This window comes from Onthophagus taurus, chromosome 11 (genome assembly GCF_036711975.1).
Source record: "Onthophagus taurus isolate NC chromosome 11, IU_Otau_3.0, whole genome shotgun sequence".
In the NCBI taxonomy this organism is placed as follows: domain Eukaryota; kingdom Metazoa; phylum Arthropoda; class Insecta; order Coleoptera; family Scarabaeidae; genus Onthophagus; species Onthophagus taurus.
Genome location: NC_091976.1, coordinates 33,913,591 through 33,935,916, shown reverse-complemented (window position 1 = coordinate 33,935,916; position 22,326 = coordinate 33,913,591). Strand labels below are relative to the sequence as shown.

Sequence of the window (22,326 nt, the reverse complement as noted above, 5' to 3'; positions counted from 1 at the left end):
CTTGAATAAATGTATTTCCGTATGTCATGTATCCCTTTGTACTTGTAGATAAAAGAATTACACCCTGTCTCTTTACCGGAAATTTCATATAACTTACAATATATGAATGCAGTAATCATACTTACGAAACTACTATGCACTTGCACTCTCTCACATAAAATGTAACATAGCTTAATAGTGCAGACATTGGGTAGTTCTGCAAAGAAAAAATTTTGCTTGGATAAAGGTAACTTTTTTATGATAATCCTGAGTTTTCAGATGTCGTAAGAGACGCACGTCTAAACCCGTACGTTTCTGGTTCTAGCCCTAGTGTTAGTTCTAGTTTTACACTAGCACTGTTACTATGTATAGGGGGTGAGGGTGCGGTGAATCCTAGGTAGGCTTGTCCTACTTGTTTTGCCGTACTCAGGGTTCTTGTCTTATGACCTGAATCAAGACCGACACTGCAGTTTTTACTGCTCCTTCACGAGGTGCCCCTGTACCATACCAAAAGTGTCGGATCTAGACTTGCCAGTCGATAAACAGGCCTCCCGCCCGGCTGTCGTCGCGTGGCTTAGGGTTTGCACGGGAGAAAACGTGGCCGGGGTCGACTGATATAGTCGAAACCGTTATACCATGGATGCCTATTGTTTGTGGACCTGTTCCACGGGCAGGGCATGCGGGGGATCTTGGCTTAATTGCCTGGGTCAAGAGGAGACAACCTCATTAAAAACCCCAAAGTGAATGTGGAACAGCTTATGCAGAGCACTTTAGGCTGTCATCTGACGGTCTAGTCATCCGGGAAGTGATGGCTGCTAATAAGCGGACTCTGGAGACCTGCCGCCCTTCAGTTTCATTAGGCTTATCGGGGTATGGGAGCACTGCCTCGATGGACTACCCTTTCTGCCCTACTCGTGGGATTAGTATGGAGACGCCCAGTATTAGTAAAACCCTAGACGAGGGGGGGATAAACCTCGATCCTGAAAAGGAAACCAAAAAGATGGAGAATAGTCCTCCATCACAATCTACACTTGTGGTAGCCGGACCGTCCGCACCCAAGTCAAGTTCTCCCTCTCTGGAAGAGGAGCAGATTCTTCTGCACTCTGAAGGGGAGGAAGATGAGGAGGAGGCTGTTAAGGCACTAGACAGTCTCACCCTTAAACAAAAACGCCTGCGGCTGCCAGGGTCCGCTAGAAGGAACCTGCGCAAGCTTATGGGGAGTGGGGTGCCTTATGAGACCGCCCTCAAGCAGGTGATTGAAAAGATCAACATTCCATCGGAAAAGAGCGCAGAGACCTCTAAGCCTTTGGCCAAGAGGGCGCGCTCTGATGGGTCGACGCCCGAGCAAGTGGCTAAGAAGCCCAAGCCGGCTGAGATCGTGCCGACGGCATTTGGGTTTAGCTGCACGTCTCTAAAGACGGCTAAACCCGAATGATTTTAGTTCTAGGTATAGTGTTAGTTTTACACTTGAGTTGTTACTAGAAATAACATTATACCTAGAACTAGAACCATTTGGGTTTAGCCGTACGTCTCTTAAGACGGCTAAACCCGAATGATTCTATTTCTAGGTTTTATGTTAGCTCTAGTGATAGTGCTAGTATAAAACTAGAACTAATTTTCGTTCTAAATCCGAAACTTTCTAGTTTTAGGTCTAGTGTTAGTTCTAGTTTTATACTAGTACTGTTACTATGTAGAACTAACACTATACTTGTGTTGGGGGCATTCTGCTCACGCTTCGCTTATCTTCCGTACTCAGCGAAGAGACGTACGGCTAAACCCGAATGATTCTAGTTCTTGGTCTAGCGCTGCACAACAATTAAAACTAGAACTAACACAAGACCTACAACTAGAAAGTTCCCGAATGTTTCTAGTTTTAGGTCTTGTGTTAGTTCTAGTTTTACACTAGCACTGTTACTATGTACTATAACTAACACTATACCTAAAACTAGAATCATTTGGGTTTAGCCGCACGTCTCTAAAGACGGCTAAACCCGAATGATTCTAGTTCTAGGTATAGTGTTAGTTCTAATTTGACCCTTGCACTGTCACTAGAAATAATATTAGATCTAGAACAAGAAACACTTGGGTCTAGTGTTAGATCTAGTCTTAATTGTTGAGCAGTGTTAGACCAAGAACTAGAATCATTCGGATTTAGCCGTCTTTAGAGACGTACGGCTAAACCCGAATGATTCTAGTTCTTGGTCTAGCGCTGCACAACAATTAAAACTAGAACTAACACAAGATCTAGAACTAGAAAGTTTCCAGTTCTAGGTCTTGTGTTAGTTCTAGTTTTAGACTAGCACTGTTACTATGTACTATAACTAACACTATACCTAAAACTAGAATCATTTGGGTTTAGCCGCACGTCTCTAAAGGCGGCTAAACCCGAATGATTCTAGTTCTAGGTATAGTGTTAGTTTTACACTTGAGTTGTTACTAGAACTAACATTATACCTAGAACTAGAACCATTTGGGTTTAGCCGCAAGTCTTTCAAGACGGCTAAACCCAAATGATTCTAGTTCTAGGTCTTGTGTTAGTTCTAGTGATAATTCTAGTGTAAAACTAGAACTAACATTAGACCTAGAACTAGAAACATTCGGATTTAGCCACAAGTCTTTCAAGACGGCTAAACCCGAATGATTGTAGTTCTAGGTCTTGTGTTAGTTCTAGTGATAATTCTAGTGTAAAACTAGAACTAACACTAGACCTAGAACTAGAAACATTCGGATTTAGCCGCAAGTCTTTCAAGACGGCTAAACCCGAATGATTCTAGTTCTTGGTTTAGCTCTACACAATAATTAAAACAAGAACTAACACTAGAGCTAGAACTAGAAAGTTTCAGCCGTTTGTCTTCAGACGCACGGCTAATCCCGAAACTTTCTAGTTTTAGGTCTAGTGTTAGTTCTAGTTTTATACTAGGTAGAACTAACACTATACTTGTATTGGGGGCATTCTGCTCACGCTTCGCTTGTCTTCCGTACTCAGCGAAGATGTGTGAGAGTTCTGGCGGGCATGGGTTTTGCGGAGTGTTGCAGGGCAAAGTTTATTAAATTTGAAATTCTGACTTTTCCTTGTACGTACATTTTCAATTGTTTGCTGTTTATAAAGAATAACTTAAATGGTTACAGTAAAAACCGGGATTATCATTCTTATAATACTCGGAATAAAGGTGACCTTGTTTCAGATTTTACTCGAACGACAAAGGCTAGGTATGGCGCAAATTTTTACGGTTTAAAATTATATAACGCTTTACCAGAACGAGTGAGAAATTTGGAAACACTGAAATTTAAAGTAGTATTAAAAAGGTATTTACTTGATAAGGCCTTTTACAGTGTGGATAAATTTCTAACTAGTGATTTTACTGAATTGATGTGACCATCTCGTCGCTTTTTTTTTGTCATCCGCCAATTCATATTTATCCACTGTTCGTTGTTTAGCTAGTGCATATATTAAATTTGTTGTATACTGTTTTTCCGTCATAACAAGAAACTATTGTGTTTGTCTAAGGCTCACTTTTACCACCTCTTGATAAATTTATCCGATAGATAATTACCATGGTTACAGCGGTTTTAAGCGCAATCATTGGCTAAAAGCGTCAATTTATCTATCGGTTAAATTTATCAAGCGGTGGTAAAAGTGGGCCTAAATAATGTACATTTATATTCTGTTTATACATTTCTATACATTTATATTTTTCTACTAAAAATTTTGTTATAATTCTTAAAGGAAACTTCCGATTACTGTTCATTGCCGTTTTTAAAATATGATTTCATGAAATGTGGGCGTCAGAGAGAAACTGTTCGAAAGTTGAGAGAAATCTCTTTAGATGAAAATCCCTAAAAGTCGTGCAAATTGAATTTAAAAGTTTGAACGGGGGCCGTGTGCGCGCAGTCAAACGTGAACGGGAGAAGGCGACGCGAGAAACGCATTTATCGCCCAGTTGATTGATTAGAAATTGAGTTTCGCAGGAAATAACACTGAAAATAGTTTTACTTGTGCCAAAACACACAATCCAATGTAGCTATTTTTCGTAAAGAGATTTTGTTGCTTCGTAATGAAGTTGGATGGAAAAGAAAATTGCTTATAAAATATTTAACTTTGCTTTCATATTTTCAACGTGGATAGATACATCTTGTTTCGTTTAGCTCAGGTGCGTGGGGTTGTTATTCGCTTAACAATTAGTCTCGGGGTTATTTATAAGGGATGCGATGGTGTCGCCCTTTGCTAGTTCCCCGAGTACGAACGATCTCTCGCGGTGCGAAAAAGGAAAGAGTAATGGAGTATGGAGCTCCGAGTGGAAAGGGTGCTTTATTATTTCAGCTTTCCTTTTTTTTGTTTCTTGCGGAGCATTGCCATCAGTTACGTTAAGCACGTCGCTTACTTAACTCTATTTGGCATTCTATTTCGAAACGAAACGTTAGTTATTGGATGTCATATCGATTGTTGTTTATGGGTCGGAGCTAATTTCAGCGCGAATGCGGCTCGTTAAAACTTTGCGGCTGCAGACGGCAACTTCCGGAATAAATCAAGCGTTATAATACCGCTAATGTACACCTCCCGAGGTTCCTCCCCCCGGTCCGGAACCGCCACTCGACCTTTTGTGACTCCCTGGCATATTAAGCAGATTAGAGGAAAATAATTAGCAGGGGCTGCTTACAGGCGCACGAAGTTTCATCGTAGAGAAAACCTTCACTGAGTTCACTGTTGAGAAAATCATGGCGAAACGATTAGGGTTTGCGTTGAGAAAATCGTGTACACATTTAAGTTTTGTGATATACCCAGAGTTCGGATTATAAATTTAGATTAAAGTTCGAAAAACGGTCTTTACAACTTTCAAAACTTTGTGAGAAATTACGGCTGGGGTTTAAAAAAACGCTAATCATCGACTTTTCAAGTTTTCTTTTTTCTTTGTTCGCCCCGCAAGAAACGTCTTTAATGGTTCCAGATAAAAACTAACCCCGTTAGACTATTAATCGTAACCAAATTGTCTTGCTTGTCAAGAAAATACACCATTTATCCCGAAAACAAAGATAAAATCGATACGAAATAACACCTTTTTTTATTTTATTATTAAATTTGACCCGTTACATATAAAGCTTTCACATAAAGCTTCATTATTGGCGTGGGGAATAAAATACACTCTCGCACATTTCGGTACTAGTTGGTGCAATATTGTTCGGTCAAATGCTATTTAATTATTCTGTAATTAAACGGAAACAGTATGTGCGACCACACACTTCACCCAACCAACCGTATAATAATGACACGTTGTTTACGATGCTAACCTTTATTGTATTTACATAAATATTAAGAGAATATTTCACACTTCAAATTAATGCAATATAGATAATATACAGTGAATTTCACTTAAGATGCAATATACAAAAATATATTTCCATAGAAACCAGGGCGTACCTACTTACTTTGTCCCACATAAAATGCAACATGTCTGAATGTTTCTAGTTCCAGGTCTAATGTTAGTTCTAGTTTTACACTAGAATTATCACTAGAACTAACACAAGACCTAGAACTAGAATCATTCGGGATTAGCCGTCTTGAAAGACTTGCGGCTAAATCCGAATGTTTCTAGCTCTCGGTCTAGTGTTAGCTCTAGTTTTACACTAGCACTATCACTAGAACTAACACAAGACCTAGAACTAGAATCATTTGGGTTTAGCCGTCTTGAAATACGTGCTGCTAAATCCGAATGTTTCTAGTTCTAGGTCTAATGTTAGTTCTAGTTTTACACTAGAATTATCACTAGAACTAACACAAGACCTAGAACTAGAATCATTCGGGTTTAGCCGTCTTGAAAGACTTGCGGCTAAATCCGAATGTTTCTAGCTCTCGGTCTAGTGTTAGCTCTAGTTTTACACTAGCACTATCACTAGAACTAACACAAGACCTACAACTAGAATCATTTGGGTTTAGCCGTCTTGAAATACGTGCTGCTAAATCCGAATGTTTCTAGTTCTAGGTCTAATGTTAGTTCTAGTTTTACACTAGAATTATCACTAGAACTAACACAAGATCTAGAACTAGAATCATTCGGGTTTAGCCGTCTTGAAAGACTTGCGGCTAAATCCGAATGTTTCTAGTTCTAGATCCAGTGTTAGTTCTAGTTTTACACTAGAATTATCACTAGAACTAACACAAGACCTAGAACTAGAATCATTCGGGTTTAGCCGTCTTGAAAGACTTGCGGCTAAATCCGAATGTTTCTAGCTCTCGGTCTAGTGTTAGCTCTAGTTTTACACTAGCACTATCACTAGAACTAACACAAGACCTACAACTAGAATCATTTGGGTTTAGCCGTCTTGAAATACGTGCTGCTAAATCCGAATGTTTCTAGTTCTAGGTCTAATGTTAGTTCTAGTTTTACACTAGAATTATCACTAGAACTAACACAAGATCTAGAACTAGAATCATTCGGGTTTAGCCGTCTTGAAAGACTTGCGGCTAAATCCGAATGTTTCTAGTTCTAGATCCAGTGTTAGTTCTAGTTTTACACTAGAATTATCACTAGAACTAACACAAGACCTAGAACTAGAATCATTCGGGTTTAGCCGTCTTGAAAGACTTGCGGCTAAATCCGAATGTTTCTAGTTCTAGATCCAGTGTTAGTTCTAGTTTTACACTAGAATTATCACTAGAACTAACACAAGACCTAGAACTAGAATCATTCGGGTTTAACCGTCTTGAGAGACGTGCGGCTAAATCCGAATGTTTCTAGCTCTTGGTCTAGTGTTAGTTCTAGTGACAGTGGTAGGTAGCCCTAGTTAGCATAAGATATTACTATGTTGCATATTTTTATTGCACTAAAACTAGAACTAACACTAGACCTAGAACTGGAAAGTTTCGGGTTTAGCCCGAAAGTTAGTTCTAGTTTTACACTAGCACTATCACTAGAACTAACACAAAACCTAGATATAGAATCATTCGGGTTTAGCCATCTTAAGAGACGCACGGCTAAACCCGAATGTTTCTAGTTCTCAGTCTAGTGTTAGTTCTAGTTTTGCACTGGCACTATCACTAGAACTAACACTAGACCTAGAATTAAAAATAAGGACGTTACCGTTTTCCAAGCACCTTCAAGCTATGTAGCATTTTATATACTGCATTCATAACTTGCAAGTAATATGAAATTCTCAGTATATACATATAACTGTATGGGGTCGTTTGAATTCGATTAGTCAACGTCCGGTACCTATTATGACAGAAAAAAAATTAAGACTCTCACTCACAATAATCTATTTTCCTATTAGCGGAAGCCCGCCACCCGGACGGATGAGGAAATTTATTTCCGATAAAAACGCGCCCCGGAACGATAGTGGTAATTTGTGCGCCCGATGGGGCAAATACATCATTTGAAGGGGTTTTTATTCGGCCGCGATGCGGCAAAGGGCTGCGCAAAAAATCGGGGACCAATTGATTTGTGGTTCTATTCAATATCGCGTCTGGACACGCCGCACTCTATTATTAAAAAAATACCGGAACGTAAATTTTAACACGAAAATCAATTTGGTATTATTGTTTTAGACAAGTTAATTACTTGCTTGTTTATAAAAAATAATTATTTATTCGTGTTAATAACAAATAAATTAACTCAAATTTTTTGTTCAAGCGAAGAAGAATTGGATTGTCCCTCGAACGAGGCTAAAGTCTGAGGAGCAGGAGAGGGCTTTTATTCTCTCAAGGTGAGCCCTTAATGATCAAGCTTTTTAGAAACTTTACTGTTCACACACAGGCTTTTATCGTCCCTTGAAGGTAAAGTTTTTTATAAATTTAAACATAAATATAAAAACATTCCCTTTTATATTTATATACAGCCGTATTTAGCGAGAATTGTTAAGAATAATTTTAACAAAAATTATTCATAACCTCATAACCACAAGTCTGCTATCATGATACATACAGGATTTTCCAAAAGTAACAGATAAATTCGTGAAAACAAAAAAAGTTTATGGAAAAATCGCTGAAATGGGTCTAAAGATTTAAATGTTTTGGCAATTATTTGGTATAGATTTTTTCCTCCATTTTTAAACGAGTAATGACGTCATCGATATTTTTTTCAAATAGCAATATCCCATTTCTATTACGGTATATGAAAGAGGAGATTTTTCAGAATCTAGTACAGTCAATATTAATATTGGTTACATAAGAAAATTTTCGAGAAAAATTATGTTAAAGTTCCATTCATTTAAGATAGCAAAATAGCAGTAGCTATGCGTAACCATGACAACCAACTGTTTCAGATATCAAAAATTATACTCTGTTTTTAAACCAGGAGGAGTATTTTAAATTTGTCACCAGATTGACCTTGCACGTGATTGGTTGAATGCGAGGAAGGTTCACACACAGGCAATTTTGAATTTGAAGGTTAGGTTATTGACAATTCGACAGTTTCGTGTCATTGTTATAAATTTTGTTTAAACTCTTTTGCGTCTTCAATTAATACACTCATAACCTTAATGTTAATTTGTATGTTTAGTGTTGACGATAACAAACGAAAATAAATACAATAATAAGTAAATAAATAAATAATAATAATTATTAATTTAAATTTACCGCCAAAATATCTAGTGATATTTTCTGGTGATTTTTCCTAGTGTAAATCTGACTTTCGCGTTTACTCCTCCTGGTTTAAAAACAGAGTATAGTTCTAGTGCAAGTGTTAGTTCTAGTTTTAATTGTTATTCAGCGCTAAGTTGTGTATTTTTAAATTTCGAGTTTAGCCCTGTGCCTTCCGACGCTGAATGTTAGGTAAGGTTAGTTTTGTTTACAAACATTAATTATACCATGAAGTTTTCTTTGGCAATTAGTAATGGCAATTATAGCGTGAAGTTTTCTTTTGTAATGTCAATTATAGTGTGAAGGAATGTTCGGTAAGGTTAGTTTTGTTTACAAACATTAATTATACCATGAAGTTTTCTTTGGCAATTAGTAATGGCAATTATAGCGTGAAGTTTTCTTTTGTAATGTCAATTATAGCGTGAAGGAATGTTAGGTAAGGTTAGTTTTGTTTACAAACATTAATTATACCATGAAGTTTTCTTTGGCAATTAGTAATGGCAATTATAGCGTGAAGTTTTCTTTTGTAATGTCAATTATAGCGTGAAGGAATGTTCGGTAAGGTTAGTTTTGTTTACAAACATTAATTATACCATGAAGTATTCTTTGGCAATTTGTAATGGCGATTATAGCGTGAAGTTTTCTTTTGTAATGTCAATTATAGCGTGAAGGAATGTGAGGTAAGGTTAGTTTTGTTTACAAACTCTTTTGCGTCTTCAATTAATACACTCATAACCTTAATGTTAATTTGTATGTTTAGTGTTGACGATAACAAACGAAAATAAATACAATAATAAGTAAATAAATAAATAATATTGAAATATATATATAATTTTATGTATTGAAACTAATACCTTTCCCTCTTTGTGGAAGGTGGCTAACATCGTCCCTATTCCAAAAATAAAATCTCCAACCTCCTACTCAGATATGCGGCCTATCAGTTTGTTGCCAACTATTTCCAAAATTTTTGAAAGGATTCTGGAAACACAATTACGTTTGTTTTTATCCGAAAATAATATTATACCGGATCTACAATCTGGATTTAAACCTTTGCATATCTGCCAATCAGCTTTACTGCATGTTTGTGATGACATCGTCCGCGCCTCTGACAAGGGCCTGGTTACAGTCTTGGTCCTCATCGATTATTCCAAAGCTTTTGATTCAATCGACATTGATACCCTTATCTCCATCTTGCATTACAGCGGTCTCGGTGAGAATTCCCTCTCACTGCTTTCCCAGTATTTAAAGGGTAGGTCACAGAGAGTGATTCTGAATGGTCAACTGTCCCGTCCACAGCCCCTGGTCTCTGGTGTACCGCAGGGTGGTATTCTGAGTCCTATTCTATACAATACATATACATCTACAATGTCAGAACGCTTAAAACATTGTAATTTTCACTCGTACGCTGATGACACCCAGATTTATTACTCGTTTCTACCTTCAGATCTTCAACGCGCCATGGGTGTTATTAACAACGATATATCAAATATTTTACAATTCTCGAGAGATCACTCCCTACACATCAATAGCGCTAAAACTACAGCTACTGTCTTTGGCACGGATCATGCGCGCTCACTTTTAGGCCCAATAACCTTAGTTATAGATGGACAACATATTGAAGTACAAAATACAGCTGTCGTTTACAAAGCACATCAATCTCACCATACAGAGGGCCTTCGCGGCACTAAAGGTGATTTTTAATAACAGGTTTTCACTAAATCAAAATACAAAAAAACTACTATGCGACCTACTAGTGCTGTCTAGATTTAACTATTGCGACACTGTTTATGGCGCTTTTTTGTCAGCGGTGGATGTGGGTAGAATACAGAAAATGCAAAAATCGTGTCTGAGATTGATATGTGGTATTCGTAGCCGTCAACCTATATCGTACAAATTAAAAGAAGTGAAGTGGTTAAACATGGAGAATCGACGTTTATTGCATTGTTTATGTATGTATCACAAAATTATCACCAATAAGTTACCACCATATCTGTACGAAAAATTAACTTATCGTACAGATGTGCATAATCTCAATCTCAGACATAGAGGCTTGCTTGAAATACCTGCACACCGGATTGAGTTTTTTAAACGATGCTTCTCATATCAGATAGTCTTGAAATACAATTCGCTACCAAATGAGTTTAGGAAATGCGCGTCGAAACAATTTAAAATCAAGTACAGACGATACCTCTGTGCTCTCTCTGGCTTTCGTGTCTGACGCCTGTCGCAGTTTCAAGCTCTGTGGCTGTTTCAGTGAATTATTCAATGTAACTGTTGTTTCTCTGTTTTTTCTGCTTCGTTCGATGATGGGTCTGCATTTCATATAATATTAAGTTTTTGTTTTATCTTTTTTTTTCTCTTTTTTAAGGTTAGGAAAAATTTAATTTATTGTTGTTCTTTTGTTGTTTGTAGTTTATTTTTTGAGTTCATTTGATCAATTGTGCTTCTTTTTTTTTGTGTTTAATGTAATGTAAAGGTTATGTTTGAAAAGCGTCTTGTATTTTCATTTCTATGTATATCGTTTTGGTTTTTTACTGTTTGTTTGTATATATATATATATATATATATATACTTGTTTTGGAAATGGAAATAAAGTTTATTATTATTATTAATAATAATTATTAATTTAAATTTACCGCCAAAATATCTAGTAATATTTTCTGGTGATTTTTCCTAGTGTGAATCTGATTTTCGCGTTTACTCCTCCTGGTTTAAAAACAGAGTATAGTCATTGTCTTAATAAAAAAGCTAAAACAACTGGTTGCCATGATTACTCATAGATACTGCTATTTTTCTACCTCAAATGAATGGAAAATCATGAAACTTTAAGGCAATTTTTCTCGAACATTTTCTTATGCAACTAATATTAATTTTGGCTGTACCAATTTCAGAAAAAAATCCTCTTTCATATTCCGTAATAAAAATGGGGGATTGCTATTTGAAAAAAATAGCGATGACGTCATAACTAGCTTCAAAATGGCGGAAAAAATTTAAATCCTTAGACCCGTCTCAGCGATTTTTCTATAAACCTTTTTAATTGGTTGAAGCACTGTATATCAAAAGAATCCTGCAGTAATAAAGCAACCCAAGTAATAAATTTGTTAACCCGCAGTGTTTTCATCCCCATATATGAAGGTAGTGGGGCAATAAACTTGAGATTGCTATTATTGATGTTGCAGGATGAGACACGATTCCTTCAGCGGAGTGAGTTTGATGAGCAAAACTGAATACATGATCTCATATTGGCTAAGGAAGACATCTGATGATACCTCACACTGTCAGAGGTGATACGAAGGTTAACCTTAAACTTAGTTCAGCAGCTAAGGGTCATACTCAAGCAAACCCCACTGAGGATGGGATTGTGTTATGAAAACTAAGTTGCTGAGAAAATAATCAAGTCGTGATTTCCATATTATTGTTTACTGAATACCGTTATATGTATAATGATACAAAGTGTATAAAGATAAGACTAATAAAAAAATGATTGATATTTTCTAACTGCATTGCGAAAAATGCGGCGATAGTCCAAAATCGGCGTTTACAAAGCCGTCCGTCGACGAACCGATACAATTTATATGGTAATCGACACATATGTGCTTGTTTTAACAACAACGGATCTCGGGAACGGACGCGCTCTCGTTCGATACACGCCGGTTGAATTTAAATTCCTCTCCCCAATTTGAATGGGACCGATCGGGCACGTCGCCTGTCCTCGCCTCTCGGCTTAATACCGACATTATACGCCAGCTTTACCCGTAACGACGTCGTTTTAGACATTACCGACCCGAACCTGCGAATACAACGGCCCATCGCGTCCATCTACAACCCCTTCTCGCTTTCAACAATTGATTATAATTTAAGGAAACCGTCCCCCGGCCACCGACATTTTACAAGCGAAACTTTTCAAAGCATTTTCGCCCTAGCAATCCCACGAACCACCTGCGCTCCCCCAAAATTCCCAAAATGCCTTCTCCCGCCGTTACGCCACCGCGCGGCAGTACACAGAAGTAATATTATGAATTATTAGTTTCCCCGTAATGTTTGTTCGGGTGCTGAAACTAAATTATTCAGCACGCGCAAACACAGATATCACGGAGAAAAGGGAAAAAGGAAAAACGGAAAGGACACGTTCAAGACGAGGGAGTGTCATGATTCGTACCGTCTTTGGCCCGTTCAAGTACAAATGAGGTTTTTGTGCGTGTCCCTTTGACACCAAGCGCGTGAAGGGGCCACTTAATGCAAAACTGCCGTCGTGAATGACGACGAATGCTTCTCTTTTTACCCAAAAGACTGCCTTTTCATACTAAAAATTACTAATATAAGTACGAAGGCTTTCACGGCCGGTGTGAATTAAACTAAGATTAGAAAACTCCGAAAACTCATTTACCAGGATACGTGCCAGATCTGGTGGAGTATTGCTTATCGTCGACGTATTTCAGCTCGAAAGGAGAATTTTACGAGCAGTTTGAAGGGGCAGCCATGGGATCTCCACTATCGCCAGTTATAGCTAATTTCTGCATGGAATTATTCGAGGAGGACGCTTTGAAGAAAAGCCAGTGGAAACCAAAACTATGGCTCCGATATGTGGATGACACGTTTGTGATATGGCAACATGGTCAAAAATGGCTCCAAGAGTTCTTGGATCACTTGAACTCTCAACATCCTATGATTAAGTTCACCATGGAAACAGAAACTGCCAAAAAATTACCTTTCCTAGATGTGTTGGTCACCAGGACGACAAATGGAGATATAGAACTTGGTGTATACCGAAAGAAGACCCATACCAACAGGTATTTACAGGCATGTTCACATCATCATCCCCAACAGAAGAGGTCCGTGATCCGTACATTATTTCAGCGAGACTATGTGAAGGAGAGAACTTGAAGAAGGAGCAACACTTTTTACGAGGCGTGCTGCAGAAGAATGGATACACTTCGAGGGACATCAACCTGGCCATCAAGCAGCGAAAGCAGAAAGAGGACACGGTAAGTACAAAACCACTTGGATTTATCTGTCTTCCCTATGTTTCAGGTGTAACGGAACGAATTGCTAGGCACCTCAAGAAGAACGACATCGTAGTGCGGTATGGCACGGTCAGCAAAATTCGGAACACACTCCCGATAGCCAAGGTCAAACTAACTCCATTAAAAGGAGCGGGAGTCTATCGACTATCGTGTAGTTGTGGGAAGGTTTATGTTGGCCAAACTGGACGCAACGTCGAGTGCCGCATCAAGGAGCATGAGAGGGATGTAAGGCTGAAGAAGATCCAGCAGTCGGCGGTTGCGGAACATTTCCATGCAGAAGGGCACCGAATAGACTTCGAACAAACAAAGGTGCTGGCTAGGGACAACAGATACCACCAAAGACTGACAAGAGAAGCCATAGAGATCCACTGACATAAAAATAACGTCAACAGAGAGGATGGCTGGGAGCTTAGCAGAACATGGAAGATGGTGGTGAACACGAATACCTCTTCCCGCCTCACACCGGACGCGACGCAATTAGTTATTAATTAGTTTGTAATTACCGTTAACTGATTATTAATTGGTTTTTCCGACTTATACAGGGTGTCCCACCTAAGTTGCCTCGGTCCATAGCCGAATTATGATTGAGTTTTTCGAAAAATGTTTCAGATAAAAGTTGAATCGAATCATATTGTACATATTTTAAAATTAGTTTCAGTAATGGCGGACTTCCGCTTCTACCGGAAATGGATATCAACTTTGTTATTTTAAATGGAACAGCCTGTATATTATTGCATTTTTGGATTCTTTGTGGAATTTCAATGGTACTTTGTTAAGGATACCTTAGGTCTAACTGGTATCGTTCTTGAATTATATGACGATTTTAGAAAAAAATGACATTTGCAGCGTCTTATAAATTTGGTAATATTGCCGAAACTGTGAAAGCTAGAAAGATTTGGTTTTCTGTTTTGGATTAACAATAAAAGAACACACGTTTGCTAATAGAAAATTATGCATTTATATTACGGAATTCTTAAGTAGGGATCTGTAATTTTGGAACTTTTTAATCATGGATAACTTATTTTTTTTAAATGGAACAATATACAAATTTTTGCAAAACTGAATGTAAAATTTAATTTCCCTTCAGTTTTATACAGGTATCATGGTGTCTATCTTCAACGGTTTTGGAGATATTCCCGATTTTTCAGTTTTTTACGTTAGGTATGTATTGCGAAGTAGGCTTAGGACTGATAAAATGGAAGGTGGTCGACGCTTTGCAATACTATTAAAAATTGAAGTAGGCTTGGAAAACAAACTAGGTAAACTGTCATTACTGTTCCACGCATTAGAACTGTCATTAGTGTTCTACGCATTAGAACTGGCTTTCAAAGTATTATTTGTTATCATAATAATTAAAAATGTCACTTACGCGGAAAGAATTAATCGATATGGTTTTCGTCAAGAGTTTACGCACAACAATATCCAGATAGGAGGCATCCAAATAAGAGGGCATTTCTGTCCTTACTGAAAAGATTTACAAATACTGGATCCATAAAACGTACTAAGCGCAACCGTAATAACTCCGTACTTACGGATGAAAACCAGTTGCACGTATTGTTAGCTGTGCAAGAAAATGCAGAATCTAGTGTGCGTGAAATAAGTAGGAGGACCAACATCAGTAAATCTTCGATACACCGTATCGAATCCAGTTGCACCAGGAAATTACTGAAGGCGATTTCGAAAGCAGGCTGTTATTCTGTCAGTGGGCAATTGAAAGAACTAATCTTGATGCGAATTTTTTCGGACAGGTGATGTTTTCAGATGAAGCTACCTTTCACAAAAATGGGTTTGTGAATCGTCATAATTGTCATTATTATGATACAGCCAGTACAGATGGTCAGTGAACGTGTGGGCAGGTGTCATTGGAACGCATATCATAGGCCCTTTTTTTCATAATCAACGTTTGACGGGTAGGATTTATTTAGAATTTTTAGAAAATAGTTTGGGCGTTCTGTTGGAAAATATTCCACTAGCTATTCGTCAGTGGATGTGATTCCAACACGATGGTGCTCCACCGCACAATACCGCCCAAGTACGTCGGTATTTGGATGTGTCCTTTCTGGACCGCTGGATAGGACGAGGAGAACCTGTTAGATGGCCACTTCTTACCACTTGCGATTTCTTTTTATGGGGTTTCATTAAAAGCAAGGTTTATGAGACATCACCAACTACTCCTGACGATATGCGTCAACGTATTGTAAGAGCTTTTCAAGAAATCACACCAGAAATGCTAAGAAATGTTCAAAACTCCTTACAAAAACGATTTCTATTATGTAGTGAACAAAACGGACAACATTTTGAACATTTGATGCAATAGTGTTTCTTTATGTGTGTTTTGTTTCCAGTGGTCTGGTTGTGTTTTGTTGGCCACTTTTTAAGCATGCCAGTAATATTTCTGCCAGTCCTAAGCCTGGTAAAATGCGAGGGGAAGGTGGCCGGCGCTGCGAAATAAGTATCTATCGTTAAAAACTGAAAAATCTCCAAAACCGTTGAAGATAGACACCATGATACCTGTATAAAACTGAAAGGAAATTAAATTTTACATCCAGTTATGCAAAAATTTGTATATTGTTCCATTTAAAAAAAATAAGTTATCCATGATTAAATAGTTCCAAAATTACAGATCCCTACTTAAGAACTCCGTAATATAAATGCACAATTTTCTATTAGCAAACGTGTGCTCTTTTATTGTTAATACAAAACAGAAAACCAAATCTTTCTAGCTTTCACAGTTTCGGCAATATTGCCAAATTTATAAGACGCTGCAAATGTCATTTTTTTCGAAAATCGTCATATAATTCAAAAACGATACCAGTTAGACCTAAGCTATCCTCAACAAAGTACCATTAAAATTTCACGAGGAATCCAAAAATGCAATAATATATAGGATGTTCCATTTAAAATAACAAAGTTGATATCCATTTCCGGTAGAAGCGGAAGTCCGCCATTACTGAAACTAATTTTAAAATATGTACAATATGATTCGATTCAACTTTTATTTGAAACATTTTTTGAAAAACTCAATCATAATTCGGCTATGGACCGAGGCAACTTAGGTGGGACACCCTGTATATAGTTACCGATTTTGATCTCGTCACTTCGAACCAGTTTCTGAAGAAGGTTGCAACATAGCATCCGAAACGCCAAACCTTTTATTAAAAGACGCACGGCAAAACCCGAAAGTTTCTAGTTTTAGTTCTAATCTTAGTTTAATAAAAATTACTAATTACTTACTCTTTCTACTAAAACAAAGTAAATTAATTTTTATTTCAATCTAAAGATAATTTGTTGAATCAAATATACTCTGGAAAATTATACAAAGGAAAATGAAATTGTGACAATGACTGTGGGAAATAGTGTGACTTGAAAGTTCTTTATTACCCCGGTGATGTCGTCATTCCTCTCGCTACCAGTTCAGCTTACTTCCGGCACGAAACGACGGGTCCTTCGCCTGAAACTAAACCGAAACTAAGCGGACAGTCGGCGACGCGCGAGTGAACGTTACCAGTTTTGACGGCTTAACTGTGCGAGCGCATTTCGGTCTTTCACCCCGAGAGCCCCTAATGGGATTATATTTATCCGGATGCGACGCCATCGCGCCCCCCACGTCCCTTCCGCCGACGCGTTGCCGTCGTCGACTTTAAGTTTGTTATCCAATTGTCGGACGGCACCCGGACCACTCTACACTTTCGGCAATCGCGCGAGCCTCGAGGATTAACTGAGGGGTAGCTATTGGATTATCGCACGGATTTAATGCATTTCCCTAATATGCGTTATTAAATTTCGAAGGATTACGTTCCTCCCGAATTCCGTTGAAATTACCGTTTCGTGTCCGGGCTTAAACTTTAATTTCATTGAAATTACTTTACTCCAAACTCGCTACAAAGTATTAAAACAACTGGGAAGATCTCGAAATTGAAATAATGAAACATTTTCTTGTCTATTCAGCCTAAAAAAAACCAATACGTTTCGCGTAGCAATAAACTGAAGCTAAGCCGTCGCATTAACGATGGAAATTGCTGCCGAAATCGTAAACCAATACCGTGTTTCAGAATAGGGAGACTAATAAACGTTCATGGCGTACACGTTCCATCAGGTTCTCACGACCTCTTCTCGACCACTTTTAACGTGACCTCGCACCTCACCCGATTGGTTTTGAATGCGTCGTAATCTGAGCGATATCTACGAAAAAGATAAAATATACATATAAGTAAACTTTTATAGGTCATTTATGGGCACCATTAATTCCTTATCAACACGTTATTTGTACTGATATATACGAGTTTATAGTTTATATAAAGAGTAGAATAATAGCATAAAAATTTTCTTCGATTAAGAAAAACCCAATATCAAAGACGTAGAGAAACTTTAAAGGTACGTGTTTTATTCCGACGAAATAAATAATGAAGTCGAATTAAATGCAGTGACGAAAAAGATTTTAACGATAAGGTGTCAGATAACAGATGAAGTTGAAGTCGTGAATCACATTTTAAGAGAAGGAAAAATTCTTTGACTTCATTAAATTCTTGACTGTCATATTTAATAACATCTACACCATTAAGGTCTTATATATAATCTAGAGTGCGTGTCTGGTGGTGGTGGTGGGGGTAATCAGAAAGTCAGACATGTTGGATGTACCGACCTGAACTTAGCTATAGTTTCAAGTCTCTATTATACCTACAAATCCTACAATTATAACCTCACAATTCTCATAAACATATTGGTATTTTTAATAAAATTTTATTTTTGTTGAAGGTGTTCGAATTCTTTTTGTTTCACATATATTTTTATAATTTGTTAGGTTGGAAGATTATTTCCAACAGTCCATAAAATGTTTCTGGTTACTTGATTTGAAATTAACAATTGAAATTCAAGTAAAGTTTATTATTAAGAAATGTTCAGCTCTTTTAAAATAAACTAACAATTATTTATAAGCAAAAGGTTAACGTTTATGTTAATTATAAGGGTTATTGTTAAAAATAATTAAGTTCTTTTAAAATATTATATAATTAATAATTATTTATCAATAAAAAATTAATGTGTTTTGTTTTGGTTATTATTTTCTGTCTTTCCAGTTTATAATAATGTAAATTCTTGCATAAGTATATATAAGAATTTCGAATTTCCCGCTAAGTTGGTACATCAAACATGGCGACCTTTCTGGCTTCATTTTAGGCGTAGTGGGGACAACAGCATACGCACTATAGATTATATATAAGACCTCAATGATCTACCCTGTACTAGGAATGTCTCCAATGAAGGGCTCAATTCATTTAAAACCATCAGCTTCATGAGTTACATGGTAAAGCTATACTTTAAAATCGTACAGTTCGGGTTTATGAAAGGAGTAGGTACTCTGCTCTGCCTAAAAGTTATTAAGCCGGTTTAAGAGACGTACGGTTAAACCCAAATATTCCTAGTTCTAGGTCTAATGTTAATTCTAGTAACAGTGCAAGTGTAAAACTAGAACTAACACTATACTTAGAACTAGAATCACTCGGGTTTAGCCGTTTTTAAAGAGGTGCGGTTAAACCCAAATGATTCTAGTTCTAGGTATAGTATTAGTTTTACATAGTAACAGTGCTGGTGTAGTTTCTAGCTGAATGTTTCTAGTTCTAGGTCTAGGTCTAGTTAGTTCTAGTTTTAATTGTTATGCTGCGCTCGACCAAGAACTAGAATCATTCGGGTTTAGTCGTTTTAAGAGACGTACAGCTAAACGCATGTGTTTCTAGTTCTAATGTTAGTTCTACACTGAGAGAAATATATTCTTGAATGAAGATTATTACTCTTGGCTTAAGCTTATCATATTCTTGTATATCCACAAGAAGATCATTTTGTTGAGTGAAGAAACACCACATATTCTCAAAGCAAGTATACAAATATTCTTGATTCTCAAGAAAACGAATTCTTAGCGAAAGTAAATCAATAATCTTGAAAAGGAGTATCTTAGTGATGCGTCAACAATCCTATTTTCGTATCGAGAATAGATTTCTTAAGTATCTTTCTTTTTAGAAAACCTTATTCGTGTAACAACAATCTTGTATAATACTTCATTTGAGTATTATAAATTATTGACGCAAGAATGAATTTTTTGATACAAAAAATTCATATTCTTCGATGCTAAGAATATGATATACTTCATTCGATAATATTTCTATTTTTAAAACAAAAAAATATTTTTGTTTTAAGAGTATTTTATACTTGTTTCTAAGAAATACATTCAAGAATATATGTTTCTTGAAAGTCAAGAATAATTTCACTCAGTGTAGTGATAGTACAAGTGTAAAATTAGAACTAACACTGTACCTAGAACTAGAATCATTCGGGTTTAGCCGTCTTTAGAGACGTGCGGCTAAACTCAAATGATTCTAGTTCTAGGTATAGTGTTAGTTTTGCATAGTAACAGTGTTAGTGTTAAACTAGAACTAACACTAGACCGAAAACTAGAATCATTCGGGTTTAGCAGTCTTTAGAGACCTGTGGCTAAACCCAAATGATTCTAGTTCTAGGTATAGTGTTAGTTTTGCATAGTAACAGTGTTAGTGTTAAACTAGAACTAACACTAGACCGAAAACTAGAATCATTCGGGTTTAGCAGTCTTTAGAGACCTGTGGCTAAACCCAAATGATTCTAGTTCTAGGTATAGTGTTAGTTTTGCATAGTAACAGTGTTAGTGTTAAACTAGAACTAACACTATACCTAGAACTAGAATCATTCGGGTTTAGCCGTCTTTAGAGACGTGCGGCTAAACCCAAATGATTCTAGTTCTAGGTATAGTGTTAGTTTTGCATAGTAACAGTGTTAGTGTTAAACTAGAACTAACACTATACCTAGAACTAGAATCATTCGGGTTTTGCCGTCTTTAAAGACGTATGGCTAAACTCAAATGATTCTAGTTCCAGGTATAGTGTTAGTTTTGCATAGTAACAGTGTTAGTGTTAAACTAGAACAAACACTATACCTAGAACTAGAATCATTCGGGTTTAGCCGTCTTTAGAGATGTGCGGCTAAACCCAAATGATTCTAGTTCCAGGTATAGTGTTAGTTTTGCATAGTAACAGTGTTAGTGTTAAACTAGAACTAACACTAGACCGAAAACTAGAATCATTCGGATTTAGCAGTCTTTAGAGACGTGCGGCTAAACCCAAATGATTCTAGTTCTAGGTATAGTGTTAGTTTTGCATAGTAACAGTGTTAGTGTTAAACCAGAACTAACACTAGACCGAAAACTAGAGTCATTCGGGTTTAGCAGTCTTTAGAGACGTGCGGCTAAACCCAAATGATTCTAGTTCTAGGTATAGTGTTAGTTTTGCATAGTAACAGTGTTAGTGTTAAACTAGAACTAACACTAGACCGAAAACTAGAATCATTCGGGTTTAGCAGTCTTTAGAGGCGTGCGGCTAAACCCAAATGATTCTAGTTCTAGGTATAGTGTTAGTTTTGCATAGTAACAGTGTTAGTGTTAAACTAGAACTAACACTATACCTAGAACTAGAATCATTCGGGTTTAGCCGTCTTTAAAGACGTATGGCTAAACCCAAATGATTCTAGTTCTAGGTATAGTGTTAGTTCTACATAGTAACAGTGCTAGTGTACAACTAGAACTAATACTAGACCGAGAATTAGAATCATTCGGGTTTAGCCGTCCAGTATTAGTTCTAGTTTTAATTGTTATGCAGCGCTAGACCAAGAACTAGAATCATTCGGGTTTAGCCGTCTTAAGAGACGTACGGCTAAACCCAAATGTTTCTAGTTCTAAGTCTAATATTAGTTCTAGTAACAGTGTAAGTGTAAAACTAGAACTAACACTTGACATAGAACTAGAAACTTTCGGATTTAGCCGTCTTTAGAGACGTACGGCTAAACCCAAATGGGTCTAGTTCTTGGTATAGTGTTAGTTCTACATAGTAACCGTGCTAGTGTAAAACTAGAACTAACACTAGAACTAACACTAGAACTAACACTAGAACTAACATCTAGAACTAGAAACATTCGTAACATTTATGGTTACTGCATTTATATATTGTGAATTATATGAAATTCCCGGTATATAAAGAATAAATAGAATTAATATTATAGTTAAGTGGAATGTTATCACAAAATAATATCTAGAATATCGGAATATCTTCGGTTCAGATTATTAATTGTGTCGTCTAGTCGCGGAAGCCCGTAAAGTGGCCCGGATTTCGGGATCGATTCAACAGGCAGCCAATAGTTCGTAATCCGGCGGTCCGCCGCCCGACAAGACCCCCCCATTGTTCTTTTGTTTTTCCATCCCACAATGGAACCGCCCAAAGGCTCGTCGCGAATGAGTTATCGACTAGCCTTTCTTCCCCCTTCGAGTCGGTTTTTCTGCGTTAATTCGCCCTTAATTAATGGGTTAATTAAGGCGGACCCCATTAAAAAACACCGAAAAAAAAACAATGCAATGTTTAAGAATACAATTTAAACATAAATGCGAGCGTGTTCAAAACTTTTACGCTTGCGAAAATAGTCAGAGCGCGAAATTTACACCCTGCAGTAATTAGAACATCCCGGAAAAAGAGGCTAATGTCTGAACGCGTTTCTGATATAATTTGTAAACGAGCCAAGCGGAACAAAGTTCTACTACTGCTAATTGTGCTTGCTCTCGCTTCGGTACCCTTTTAATTTCTTCGAAGACTTTCTTCGTCGCGACGCGTCTCCAATTATATTTTCTAATTATCAACGTTTTCTCTATTCCATTTTAGTTATTTAATAGCGCTAAATCGG

The 22,326-nt window shown here is 37.2% G+C and overlaps 1 protein-coding gene across 2 annotated transcripts in view; it reads right to left on the bottom strand.

Moving 5' to 3' along the window:
• The window catches only part of LOC111423558 (peroxidasin homolog), an 84,082-nt gene that overhangs the window by 45,940 nt on the left and 15,816 nt on the right, over nt 1-22,326 (bottom strand). Inside the window, exon 1 of one of the 2 annotated variants that reach the window (XM_071200068.1) lies at nt 16,957-17,021. The exons of the other annotated variant lie outside the window; for it this stretch is intronic. The gene's annotated coding sequence lies outside the window, so the exon portion shown is untranslated. Of the gene's footprint in view, nt 1-16,956; nt 17,022-22,326 lie in introns of those variants that run through there. 2 annotated transcript variants of the gene reach the window in all.